This window comes from Phragmites australis, chromosome 13, assembly GCF_958298935.1.
Source record: "Phragmites australis chromosome 13, lpPhrAust1.1, whole genome shotgun sequence".
Taxonomy (NCBI): Eukaryota; Viridiplantae; Streptophyta; class Magnoliopsida; order Poales; family Poaceae; genus Phragmites; species Phragmites australis.
This window is the reverse complement of record NC_084933.1, coordinates 4507626-4521952: the sequence shown is the minus strand read 5'-3', so window position 1 is coordinate 4521952 and position 14327 is coordinate 4507626.

Genomic DNA, 14327 nt, shown 5'->3' with positions numbered 1-14327 from the left:
TTGGCCCGGAGTCCAACTCGAATGATGCTAACCAATCAATGGAGACCACACAAGCCATGGATGGACCTTTGCCGCATAGGAATGGGGGTCCAAGCCCAAGTCGACATGGCATGGTCTAGGCCACCTAGCACACTTGCGCCTATGGGACCTGTATTAGAGATATCTTCGACCACTCGTGGTCTAACCCTTCTGGTTAGTGGGTCTGGGTGAGGACGGGGCGAGCGCTTGAGGCGGTGGATCTAGGGTTCCAGGCGACCAAGGCAGAGATCTTGTGATTTGGGGCTTCAATGTAGAGGATCGTGAGAGCAACCTCGTCGAGAGTGGATTACCCCTCCTTTGCCTATGCTGTCAAAGGTACGATGATAGAGAATATCAAGGAGATGGGGCCTTGGGGTTCATCCTATCGATCTAGTGGTAAAGCGGATCCAGATCAGTTGGAGGGACATTAGGGAGGTAGAGAGGTGGGTGACCGACGTAGTTTTGGAGGGTACAAGTAGGGTAGAGATGGATCTCAACAGCAATTTAAAGGTGGTGGTTCTAACTTTAACAGGGATGCCGGGTTTGGTTCCAATAGAGAGAACATCCCCAACCTTTATAGAGAGGTTTGTACCAATCTCAGTAATAGAGAATCTGGTGTGCGGAGTGAAAATAGAGAAGGTGGAAGAAACTTTGGAAGAGATAATTTTAGAGGCATAGATCACACAGAGACAAGTTATGATCAAGGAAGCCACAACTGGGCAGAAAGGGAAAGAAACAAGAGAAGGGCTGATGATAGAGATGGAGTGGTCATTGAACAAGATCTTAGAAACAAACTGAGGAGAGAACAAGAGGAGAAACAACAAATAGAGAACACTGGGAAAGGGTGCTAGAGAAGATATTACTGAATCTAAGTTGTTCTGCTATAATTGTAATGATTCTGGTCATGTGAGAGCTCAATGTACAAAACCCACTCTATGTTAGCATTGTAAGAAGATAGGACATGAGGCTACCACATGCCCTGAGAAGAGAGGAATGGAAATATGTGGCTTTGGCTTCCCTGGGATGGGCTTTTATAACATAAACATTCCTCAAGCGAAGAAGGGTAAAGTTAAGAAAGATGTTTTGGGCATGATGACCATAGAAAGAGGAAATGCTACTATGGAAATTATTGATCAGGAAATGATTCATCTTTTTAGAGGCAAAAAGAACTGGAAAATCAGACAGATTGCTGATAGAGAGTTCATGATCACTTTTCCTGATAAGGATATGAGATATCAGTTGACTAGATTTGCTAGCTTTGAGTTTCAAATTGTTGGCAAGGAGATTGTTAAAGCCAAAGTGTTGTCCACAGAAATGTCTGCTGAATCTTCTAGTATGCTTGAGGTGGTTTGGGTGAAGGCTGCTGGAATTCCATCCGTTGCTAGATCAGAAGAAGAAGTTACTGAAATTGCATAGTTAGCTAGAGACCCAGAAGTGATTGATGAGAAATCCTTAAAGGGACCTGGTCCAGTGAGGATTAAGTTGTCTCGCAGAAATTCTTCATATATTAAAGGTGACTGAAGTTTTGATTAATGGGGAAGGCCACAAAATCTCTTGATGGGTAGAACCTACTGGTAAAGATAGGCCACCCCCCATAGACATAAAGAAGATGACGAGGAAGAGGATGGAGATGATTATGGAGGAGAGTGATGGTAGTCATGATGCAGGTTTCCCCGAGCTTGTGCAGATGCAAAAATAGGGTGCTCCTGTAGATAAACAATCTGAAGGAGGTCCTAGCACTAGGAAAAAACAATATGCCATGGAGAGTGACCCTTCAAAGGGGATACCTACTGAAGAGCTGATAGATTCACAGGGGATCCACAACATGGATGAGTTTGTTTCCCAGGATTCCTAACTTGGGGCTGATAAGGAGATAATCATTGAGCATCAAAAAAATTTCTACCAGGGCCCTAAGAAGGAACAAGATGAATAGGTGGATTATGAGATAGACCCTGTTGAGCAGAAAAGGGGGAAATGTAGGTGTTAGAGGCAAAAATTGAGGAAAGAGCAAAACAACTAGCTCCTTTGATGAACATCATTCCTAGCCAAGAGAGTCATATGATTCAAGAATAGAAGGAAGTTGACAAAGAGATGGCTAACAGGATGAATCATAATTCACATATTTAGGTGAGGACACAACTCCTTTGGCACCCATGATTGATCAGTCTCAAGAAGGGTTTCATTATAGCGAAATCCAGAAACAAGAAAGATCATATTAAGGCAAAAAGGAAGAGTTCAAGAATCCCTGAGGATGGAGTCCCTGTTCACGTCAAAGCTGAGAATATCAAGCAACCGAAGAATGATATCTCAGGTATTAAATATACTTCTTTTTCTATTTTTAATTCTTTTGATCCTTTACATTTAGCTAGAGTACCTAGTTCTTGCAAGATAAATGTGGGTTCTGAAGAGGCTGAGGTTATACATAACATTTCCACTCTACAAGCACAAGAAGTGGCTAGAGCAACTTTGGTGGCTACCGAGGTCAGATTAGATGAATCAAGAAAACAAATAGTGAATGTTGAGGACTCAGCTGCCACAAAGAGTGAAGCTGTGTTAGATGTCATGACAAATGGATCTGAACCTCACCAGTTGGATGAAGGTGTAGAGGGGCCCTCATCCTCTGTGTCAGATTCAATTAGAGTCATGAAGAACAGGAAAACTGTGCACAAGAGAAAGGTGGGGGTGAGGAAAAAGAGTAAATCATGATAATCCTTTTTTGGAACATCAAAGGTTTGGGAGCAAAAGATAGGAAGAGATAGCTCAAAGAGTCGGTTTCTTCACATAGAGTGGATATTATTTGTCTTCAAGAAACTATTAAAGCTGACTTCACTATTAGAGAGCTTCAAGAGTTAGTTAATGGTCAACACTTTTCTTGGAATTGGACTACTGCCAAGGGTCACTCTAGTGGCACTTTGGTTGGTGTTAAACAGGGTGATTTGGATGCTTTGACAATGGATTGTGGAGAATTTTTCTCTAGTGTCACTTTATATTGTAGAAGAAATAAATCCCAATGGAAAGTGATTAATGTATATGGCCCTGTTCAGTATGAAAGAAAGATTCCCTTTTTGCAAGAGCTGTACAGGAAGATTTTTAGTGTTGAACATCCTCTGTTGGTGGGTGGAGACTTTAATTTTATTAGATTTTCTCATGAAAAATCCTCGGACAACATGTCCTTTCCTTGGATGGATATGTTTAATAGCTTTATAGATGATGCTGCTCTTAGAGAAATGCATAGAGGGGGTAGCAGATTTACCTAGACCAATAAACAAAATAGTCCTGTTAGATGCAACCTAGACAGAGTTCTTATCACAGAAGACTGGGACCAACTATATGCTTTAGCTCGCTGCACTACTTTGACTAGAGTGAGATCAGATCATAGCCCTATTTTGGTGGATTCTGGGGAAGACAAATTGGATAAGCATCATATATTTAGGTTTGAAAGTACATGGTTGACTCAAGAAGGCTTTGAGGATCAGCTGATCCAAAGGATCCCAGGTAGAGGTGATTTGAATATCCAAGATTATTGGAAATCGATCAAGGATACTTTGAGGAAATCTTTAAAGGATGGGGTGCCAATTTAAGAAGTCAATTGAGAAGACAAAAAGATGAGATTCTTATGCAGGTAAATAAATTGGATATCAAAGTTGATTTAGATGATTTGAGGCTTGATGAATGGAATGAGAGATATCTTTTAGAGGAAGAGTTGCAGAAGATATATCACTATGAAGAAATTTTATGGCAAGAGAGATGTGGAGAAAAATGGTGTCTCAAAGGAGATTTAACATTGGGTACTTCCATGGGGTAGCTAATGGCAGAAAGAGGAACTGTTCAATTTTCTCTCTTGAAGATGGTGATACTGAAATCACAGACCCACAGTAACTTAGGGATCATATAGAAAATTACTACAAGGGCTTATTTGGAAGGGAAGAGAGGGGTGGCTTAACTCTAGGAGAGGATATTTGGAGTGATTTTGGTTCTTTGACAGATGAGGAAGCGGCCTCTCTCATACAACCATTCACAACCGAGGAGATTGATAAAGATCTACAAGAGATGAAAACTAATACTGCTCCTGGCCCTGATGGTTTCTGTTTTTCTTTCTATAAAGAATTTTGGGTTCATTTTAGACCTCTTTTTCTAGAAATGTTTGAGCTCTTCCATAGAGGTGAGCTCAATTTGAGCAGACTTAACTATGGTTTAATCACTCTCATTCCAAAACTCAAGGAAGCAAATAATATCAAGCAATTTTGACCAATTTGCTTGCTGGGTGTGGATTACAAATTGTTCACTGAAGTTCTGACACTTAGATTGACCCCTCTGGCTGATAAGTTGATCAGCAAAGTCCAAACTGCTTTTATTCCTGGGAGATACGTATTAGATGTAGTAGTGATTCTACATGATCTTAGAGTGTAGAAACAAGCTGGTGTGATTCTTAAACTAGAATTTAAAAAATCTTATGATAAAGTGCAAGACTATGATTCTCCCCTGCTGGCCATCCTATAGAGGACGCCCTTCCCAGAGGGCTTTCGGACCCAAAAGCTACCTAAGTTCAAGGGCGATTCACACCCTGATGAGTTTGTCCGGTCCTACGCCCTCGCCATAGAAGCTAGCGGGGGCAGACCGGCCACCATGGCTAAATTCTTTCCTCTTGCCTTGGAAGGGGTGGCCATACGCTGGTTCTAGGCACTGGACCCTGGCGCTATTCACGCCTGGTCCCAACTCCGAGACCTATTCCGCAGTAACTTCCAAGGGCACCTTCGTCAAGCCAGTAACATCCGGAAGCCTGTTCACTATCAGACAAGAGCCAGAAGAAACCCTCCGGGATTACTTCTGAAGGTTCTCCTAGACCAAGGCCCAAATTAGGGGCATATCAGACTCTTCGGTCATCGATGCTGCGACCCAGGGCCTGGCCGAAGGCCCCCAATATGATCGGCTTAACCGACGTCCCATATGCACAGTGGAAGTCCTCATGAGCAAATTCGAAGAATATGCGCACGCAAAGGAGGAAAAACTCCGTCGTAGGCGCTCGTGAGCTACCGAGACTTCCTGTGTCAACCCTGAGAAGTCACACTCGCAGGCGGGATCGTCACATGCCCCCTCTCCCCAGCGAAGAGTGGCTTCAAGGAGCCTCATACCTCCGGGTCCCAAAGGGAGTGGCAACGGCAACGTCGAAACATCAGCAACATCAGCCCTAGCCGCGGGGCTCCAAAACCAAAACCACCCGAGGGGATGCGACCGAGGACACCTCGGAGGCATCTCGGAGCGAGGCCGCGCTCCGAACCAGTGTTCCGAGGAGGAATCTTGGTGCACTCTACATAGTGCGGGACGAGGAAACAACATCAACAACTATCGGACCCTCACTACCTTCTAAGAAGAATACCTTGGGAGGCAGGCAGCCTTCACCTCAACTGAGGGGGCCACCAAGGAGCGGTCCGAAGATCGCAGGCTACCGACCAGCCGGCGGGTTGATCAGCTAACCCTACCTTCTCCACCCCGATCATCCGTAGAGTGATACAGCGACAAAGCGGCACGGAGCAAACAAATCTTCATCGCTATAACCGGCAGAGGGAGCTCCGACTACGCTACGAAATGGCAGCGATGAGACTATGCACGCAAGGTGCACCACATCGAAGCAAACAACATCCATCGATTGGCCCCCAAATGGACCGACGCCCCTCTGACATTCACCATCGATGACTCCGAGGGGGTGAAATTTCCCCACTCCAATGCTCTGGCCATCTCAGCCAACATCGCTGAAGTCAAGGTCCAGAGAATACTGGTCGACGGAGGCAGCTCGGTGGACCTCCTATTCATACATGCCTTCGACCAGCTCCGAATCCCGCGGAGCAGCTCTCGCCGGGCCACAGACCCCTCCAGGGGTTCAATGAGACCCCCGTCAACACCGTAGGCCAGATAGAACTCCCAATCATCTTAGGTGAAGGCCCCACAACATGGACAGAAGTAATCACCTTCGACATTGTGGATGTGCCTTACGCCTACAATATTATTCTGGGACGAGGAACCCTGAACAAATTTGAAGCTGTACCCCATCATAATTACCTCTGCTTGAAAATGCCTGGACCCTAGGGACTGTGATGAGCAATGTTGGCTTGATCTTCCGATAGGTAGCGATAATTCGGTGGATGGAGAACTCGATGTTGATGATCCAAAGGCTTCATCCCGAATAGATTGTCTCCCTTGCAATCACTACACCACAGCTCCGTTGGTTATCAACTGTGTCGCGCGGTTGACCTCGCCAAGAAGGCTCAATCCCTGCAAGCGTACTGAGAACACAAGCAAGAACGTAGAAGATGCAATCTGAAATATTGCGAATAGAATTTAAGCACTCGAAGTTGGGGTTCCACAAACACTTGCGGCGGCCTAGTCGATCCGGAACAAGAGCGAAAATCTCACAATTCGTGTGTAGATCAATATCTAAGCAAAACCCAACCCTAATTAGGGTGGCGGCTACTGTATATAAAAGACTAGGGTCAGCCAAGGACCCCTGGACGCGTCCCTAATGGACTCCAACACGTTACACGGCCCAACGGCCCAAAAGATGGTGGCGCAACATCCTGACAGATTCTGGACGTCCACTTGTTTCGACGATTCCCATTGACTCAGAAATAATTTGGATATGGGACTAGCACCGTTGGAAAGCTTATCTCCTTAGCTTTCCAACCATGTGTAGAACGTCAAAAACGGAGTCCGTATGCGTCCTGGGCGACGATTTTAGTGCGGACTGGTCCTGGACTCCGAAACGGACTCGAACTGGATTGGGCCTCCACCTTGGCTTGGGCGCCCTTGCTGTTCTTCTCCCGTGTTCCTAAGTAACAATACATCATAATTATTCAGTAGCATCCCATCCTCATCAAAATATAAAGGAACACTAAGGAACGAGCTCACCTCATGATTTAGTTGACGTGCACGAGCTCGTGTCAATGGACCTATTGTTGGAGGATTACTCGGTGTGTGTGTATCTGAAAGAGTGATGTCCTCATCATCCTCCCCCTCTTGAATTGGAGTCATCCTCGACGCAATGTTATCTTCTTCTCCCAAGTAAGGCTTTAAATCTGAAATGTTAAATGTGGGACTAACCCCATAATCTGCAGGCAACTCAAGCTTATATGCATTATCATTGATCTTTTCCACAATTTTAAAAGGACCATCAGCTCACGGTAGCAATTTAGACTTTCTCAAATCAGGAAACCTATCTTTGCGCAAATGTAACCACACAAGATCACCAATTTCAAAAGTAATATGTTTCCGACCTTGGCTACCATAAGTTCTATACTTCTCATTCATCTTTTCAATATTTTTCTTAGTCAACTCATGCATTTTCAGAATCAAATCAGCACGTGTCTTAGCATCAAAATTCAATTTCTCGGATGTTGGTAAAGGAAGTAAATCAATAGGGGCACAGGGGTTAAAACCATACACTACCTGAAACGGACTTACCTTGGTGGTGGAGTGAACTGATCTGTTGTAAGCGAACTCAATATGGGGTAGACACTCTTCCCACATCCTCAAATTTTTCTTCAAAACAGCCCGCAACATGGTGGATAATGTGTGGTTCACAACCTCCGTTTGTCCGTCAGTTTGAGGGTGATATGTCGTCGAAAACAGCAGGTTTGTCCCAAGTTTATTCCAAAGTGTCCTCCAAAAGTGGTTCAAAAATTTTGCATCACGATCCAAAACAATGGTGTTGGGCACTCCATGCAAGCGAATGATTTCCCTAAAAAACAAATCAGCTATGTTTGTAGCATCATCGCTCTTGTGACATGGTATAAAATGTGCCATTTTTGAAAAATGATCCACAACGACAAATATACTATCCCTCCCCCTCTTGGTCCTAGGCAATCCTAAAACAAAATCCATAGAAATATCCTCCCAAGGCACACTAGGAACAGGAAGAGGCATATAAAGTCCATGTGGGTTCAAGCGAGACTTAGCTTTATTGCAGTAGTGCAGCGTGCCACGTAGCGCTCGATGTCGCGCCTCATCTTAGGCCAAAAGAAGTGAGCAACCAGTACATCCTCGGTCTTTTTCACTCCAAAATGTCCCATCAAACCACCTCCATGCGCTTCCTGCAAGAACAATAGGCGAATAGAGCTAGCTGGGATGCATAGCCTGTTAGCACGGTATAGTAATCCATCATTCAGCACATATTTATTCCAAGTTCTTCCTTCTTTACAATGTTCAAAAGCATCTTTAAAGTCCAAATCAGTAGCATATAATCCTTTAATTGTTTCTAAACCAAAAATCTTATGATCGAGTTGAGACAGCATAGTATAACGTCTAGATAACACATCTGCAATGACATTGTCTTTACCTTTCTTGTGTTTAATGATATAGGGAAATGACTCTATAAATTCAACCTATTTAGCATGACATTTGTTCAGTTTGGCTTGGCTTCTAATATGTTTCAAAGCTTCATGATCAGAATGAATAATAAACTCCTTGGGCCAAAGATAATGTTGCCATGTTTCTAAAACTCGCACTAAAGCATACAACTCCTATCATAAGTCGAATAATTAAGAGATGACCCATTCAATTTCTCACTAAAATAAGCAACAGGTTTACCTCCTTGTAGTAGCACTCCTCCAATTCCAATGCCGCCAGCATCACATTCTAACTCAAAAGTCTTACCAAAGTCCGGAAGTTGGAGTAGAGGTGCATGCGTAAGCTTATCTTTCAGCGTATTAAAAGCTTGTTCTTGTGCTGGCCCCCATTGGAACGGAACGCCCTTCTTTGTCAACTCATTGAGTGGGGCAGCAATGGTGCTGAAATCTCTCACAAAACGCCGATAGAACCCTGCAAGGCCATGAAAGCTTCTCACCTGTGTGATAGTCCCAGGGGTCGGCCAGCTCTTGATGGCTTTAATTTTAGCTTCATCCACTTCAATTCCCTGTGGAGTAACAACATAGCCAAGAAAAGCAACTCTATTCGTGCAAAAGGTGCACTTGTCAAGGTTAGCAAACAAACGTGCCTCTCTCAAAGCAGTAAAAACAGCACGTAGATGATCAATGTGTTCTTCATGTGACTTGCTATAGATCAAAATATCATCAAAGTACACCACCACAAATCTTCCTATGAAAGCACGTAAAACCTCATTCATCAATCTCATGAAAGTGCTAGGTGCATTAGTTAAACCAAAAGGCATCACTAACCACTCATATAGACCGAACTTAGTTTTGAAAGCAGTTTTCCATTCATCTCCCAATTTCATTCTTATTTGGTGGTAACCACTACGCAAGTCAATCTTCGTGAAAATAATAGAACCACTCAACTCATCAAGCATGTCATCTAGCCTAGGAATAGGGTGACGATACCTTATTGTGATATTATTAATGGCTCTACAATCAACACACATGCGCCATGTGCCATCTTTCTTAGGAACCAAAAGAACAGGAATAGCACAAGGACTAAGGCTCTCTCGTACGTACCCACGGTCCAAAAGGTTTTGGACTTGTCGTTGAATTTCCTTAGTCTCCTCCGGATTGGTCCTATATGCAGCGCGGTTTGGCAAAGTCACTCCCGGGATCAAATCTATTTGGTGCTCTATCCCTCTCAATGGTGGCAGCCCCGGGGGTATCTCAGCTGGAAAGACATCCTTATACTCCTGCAAAAGGTTAGTGACAGCAACAGGCAAAGAGCTAGGTATATCATCAATTGAAAATAAAACCTCTTTGCATACGAAAGCATAGCACAAAGTATCATTATCTTGAATTTCAGCAAGGTCAGATTTAGTAGCAAGCATAACACCACCCTTTAACTTAATGCCTTCGGACCTAAGTGTGTTCTTCTCTTTCTTAGGTGGAAAAACAGATTGAGCTACTTGCTGATTTTCAGATTCCAAAACACGTTCTTTCTTTTCTTTTTCAGCTAAAGCTTTATCACATTGCACAATTTCAGCAGGTGTCAAAGGAAGCAAAGAGATTTTCTTTCCCTTGTGCATGAGAGAGTATTTATTACTTCTACCATGGTGTGTAGCATCGGTATCAAATTCCCAAGGACGGCCTAACAAAAGTGAACATGCTTGCATAGGCACTACATCAAAATCAGCATAATCATGGTAGGAACCAATAGAAAAATGTACTCTCGCAGATTGTGTTACCTTAACCTTACCGCTGTTATTGAACCACTGAATGTAGTATGGATGAGGATGTGCACGTGTTGGCAAGGAAAGATTCTTCACAAGATCGGAGCTCAAGAGGTTGTTGCAACTCCCGCCATCAATTATGGTACGAACACGTGCATCTTTGACAATGAGGAATGTCTGGAATAGATTATGGCGTTGTAGCTGCTCTGCTTGCCCCATTTGAGAACTCAAAACTCGCTTCACAATGAAGGTGCGTGCTGCATAACTCTCCGTGGCAGCGGTACCACTAATCTCCTCCCCCTCACTATACATGTCATGATCGGCTGCAAGATTAGCTTCAAATGCATATTCTTCCTCGACATCACTATGACTAACATATCCACCATCTGCTGTTGCGGAGTATGCTCGTTGGCTTGGGCAATCCTTCATGACGTGGCCAATACCTTGGCAGCGACGGCACACAATGCCCATTGTACGACCCGTGGTAGCTGCACCTGAAGAAGAGCATGGCATTGGAACCTGCGAAACAGTAGATTTACTCACCTCACGTGATGGTTGTGGTGCTCCTGCTGAACGCGCCCGAGTGTTGGAGGAGGGGGCAGCAGATCGTGTAGATGTAGAAGGGAATGTTGTTGCTTGTCCCGGTGGTACTCGTGAAGTAGATGTACTTCCAAAATTGTTCCGCAATTTCTGCACCTGTTGTCGACCCTGCAGTTCTTTTTCTGCCAAGATAGCAAAATGGAACAACCTATTGGTAGTATTATAATCTTTATAATCAACAAGGTCCTGAATTTCACGTCTCAACCCGGAGTAAAAACGAATCATGGTATCCTTATCATCCTCTTGTATACTACAACGAAGCATAGCAATTTGAAGCTCTTGATAGTAATCATGCACAGATTTAGAACCTTGATTTAAGCACTGCAATTTCTTTTTCAATTCACATGTATAATCAGGAGGAATAAATCTATTGCGCATGGCACGCTTTAGTCTAGGCCATGATTCAGGTTCTAAGCCACTAGAAACTAGACCATTCCACCAAATAATAGCATAATTCGTGAACTCAAAAGTGGCTAGTCTAACTTTATGCATTTCAGGAACCATATGAGAACTATACTTTTGATCAACCGTCATTTCCCAATTCAAATAAGCATCAGCATCATATGCACCATCAAAAGGAGGCATTGAAAACTTAACCTTTGAATAAGGATCATCGCGACCGTTGCGATTAACATTATTACCTCCATTACCTTGACGACGTTGTTGTTGGTCACAACGTAATTGTTCAGCACGAGGATGTTGCTCAGCACGCGCATCTTGCCCAACAAAAACCTCACCATCTTCTTGGTCACCATTATTAGTATCATCATCATCATCATGTGAATGGTCATCATCCTGTGGTGGCTGTCGCAACTCAAGGTCGTTGACTCGCGTGACGAGGTTAGCAATGCTTGTTCTAATGTCTGTCAATAGCCTAGTATGATCCTGCAAGGCTTTGTTGAGTTCTTTCTTGGACACACAATCCTTAAAATCCGATGGAGAGCCATCACCTGACATGGTTAGTAGAAAACAAAGGACAACACAATATTATCCCTATCAACTATTAGGTTGTGGAAGGTGGAATCACACACACTCAAGCGTCTTACCACGCTCTTACAAATGTTCTTACCAACACAGCAAGGAGGAACAACCGGTGACGAGTCTGGAAGCGTGGGATGATTGCAAGAGTGAACCTGTTCGGATCAAAGGAGGTGGAGCTTGGAAGGGACAATATGGTAGCAAGGATTAGCAATAACTGTAATCAGAAGAGCAAAGCTAAATAAGTGTCCAAAGTATGAATCACAGTTGCTGGTCTATCATGTGTCCCTAGTCCTAGCACAACAGCTGAAACAAAACTAAAAAGGATGATCAGAGAAAGACACAGCAAATAGCACAATGATCTGGGTGTTCTCTATGTGCTCCTCTTTTTTGTCTTTTAGCACTAGTAGGAATCACGAAAAAAAAAATTTCGTATTTTTCTGATATTTTTTTCTGAACTAGGAGCACGTTCTTTGAAAATCAAGCAATAGGATGTGGCCTATAGAAAATCAAGCACGTTCTTTGAAAAGCGTGCGAAAACTTCGCGGCTCGAATACTCAATCTTCCGAGCCGAATTTGGGAAAAACATTTCGGCGGATCCCAAAAAAGTTGGAGAGCAACAGATGTAACTTTTTCTGTAGATGTCCGTGAAAATTTTTTTTGCCTGATTCCGAGTCCGTATGAGAAAGTTATGGCTGTTTTACTGAACCCCTGTCAAGTTAGGGTTTTTTTTTCAAGCAACTCTTGCAGAAATTGACCTCTTTAAGGTATTGCAAGCAATAGGATCGCGAGATGAACAAGGATGGCAGCGGTGGCAGGGAAATTGATACAAGGCGGCTTGCGACCTATCTAGGGTTGGCGTGGCGGAAAGTAACACAAGGCGGCTCGCGGTGGCAAATCGAGTAATGTGGTGGCTCGACTTGTTGGTGGGGATGGTGGCGATGGGATAGCGGCATGATCAAAACAGCACGGAGCGTTGACTAAAAACCAAGAACACGACTCTAAAACCAGCAACAAGACTCGACCACGGACACAAACTCAACAACGCGCAACTGAAAACAAAAATTGCAAAGGCACAAAGGGTTCTAGGGCAGCGGAAATTGACGGAATTTTTTTTGGCTTTTTCTGGACTCTATGTAATGAAAAACATACTAATCTAAAGGGGAAAACAAACTTACCTAACGGGCAACCTGAAAATCTGATACCAGTTGATGAGCAATATTGGCCTGATCTTCCGATAGGTAGCGATAAGTCGGTGGATGGAGAACTCGACGTTGATGATCCAAAGGCTTCGTCCCGAACAGATCGTCTCCCTTGCAATCACTACACCACAGCTTCGTTGGTTATCAACCGTGTCGCGCGGTTGACCTCGCCAAGAAGGCTCAATCCCTGCAAGCGTACCGAGAACACAAGCAAGAACGTAGAAGATGCAATCTGAAATATTGCGAATAGAATTCAAGCACTCGAAGTTGGGGTTCCACAAACACTTGCGGCGGCCTAGTCGATCCGGAACAAGAGCAAAAATCTCACAATTCGTGTGTAGATCAATATCTAAGCAAAACCCAACCCTAATTACGGCGGCGGCTACTGTATATAAAAGACTAGGGTCGGCCAAGGACCCCTGGACGCGTCCCTAATGGACTCCAACACGTTACACGGCCCAACGGCCCAAAAGATGGTGGCGCAGCACCCTGACAGATTCTGGATGTCCACTTGTTTCGACGATTCCCGTTAACTCAGAAATAATTTGGACATGGGGCTAGTACCGTTGGAAATCTTATCTCCTTAGCTTTCCAACCATGTGTAGAACGTTGAAAACGGAGTCTGTATGCGTCCTGGGCGACGATTTTAGTGCGGACTAGTCCTGGACTCCGAAACGGACTCGAACTGGATTGGGCCTCCACTTTGGCTTGGGCGCCCTTGCTGTTCTTCTCCCGTGTTTCTAAGTAACAATACATCACAATTATTCAGTAGCATCCCATCCTCATCAAAATATAAAGGAACACTAAGGAATGAGCTAACCTCATGATTTAGTTGACGTGCACGAGCTCGTGTCAATGGATCTATTGTTGGAGGAATACTCGGTGTGTGTGTATCCGAAAGAGTGATGTCCTCATCAGACTGATAGCCATCCATGATGACCAAGACCTGGCTAGGCGCATCTAGTACAGGAACCCTACTCCACTCCTCGATCGCCACATCCATGCAGTAACCCAGGAGGGCTCCAAGGACCCTCCGTCATATCCCGGGCACCACGGCCCTCCGAGGACACAACCAGAGGGAGTCATAAAGTGTGTCCTCATACATCCAGACCAACCCGACCGGGCCTTCCAAATAGGGGCAAACCTCACCTCTGAGCAGGAAGCACAGCTTCTGGCCGTCCTACAGGGTAACCTCGACACATTCGCATGATCACCGCAGGACCTCCCGGGAGTCAAACGCTACATTATCGAACACTCTCTCCAGGTCGACCCAAAGGCCCGACCCATACTCCAGGGGCTTTGCAAACTCTCCCCAGAGCAGGCAGAGGCCACAAAAGAGGAGGTCCTGAAGCTACTAAAGGTCGGTGTTATCCGAGAGGTAATCCACTCCGATTGGCTCTCCAACACTGTCCTGGTCAAGAAACACAACG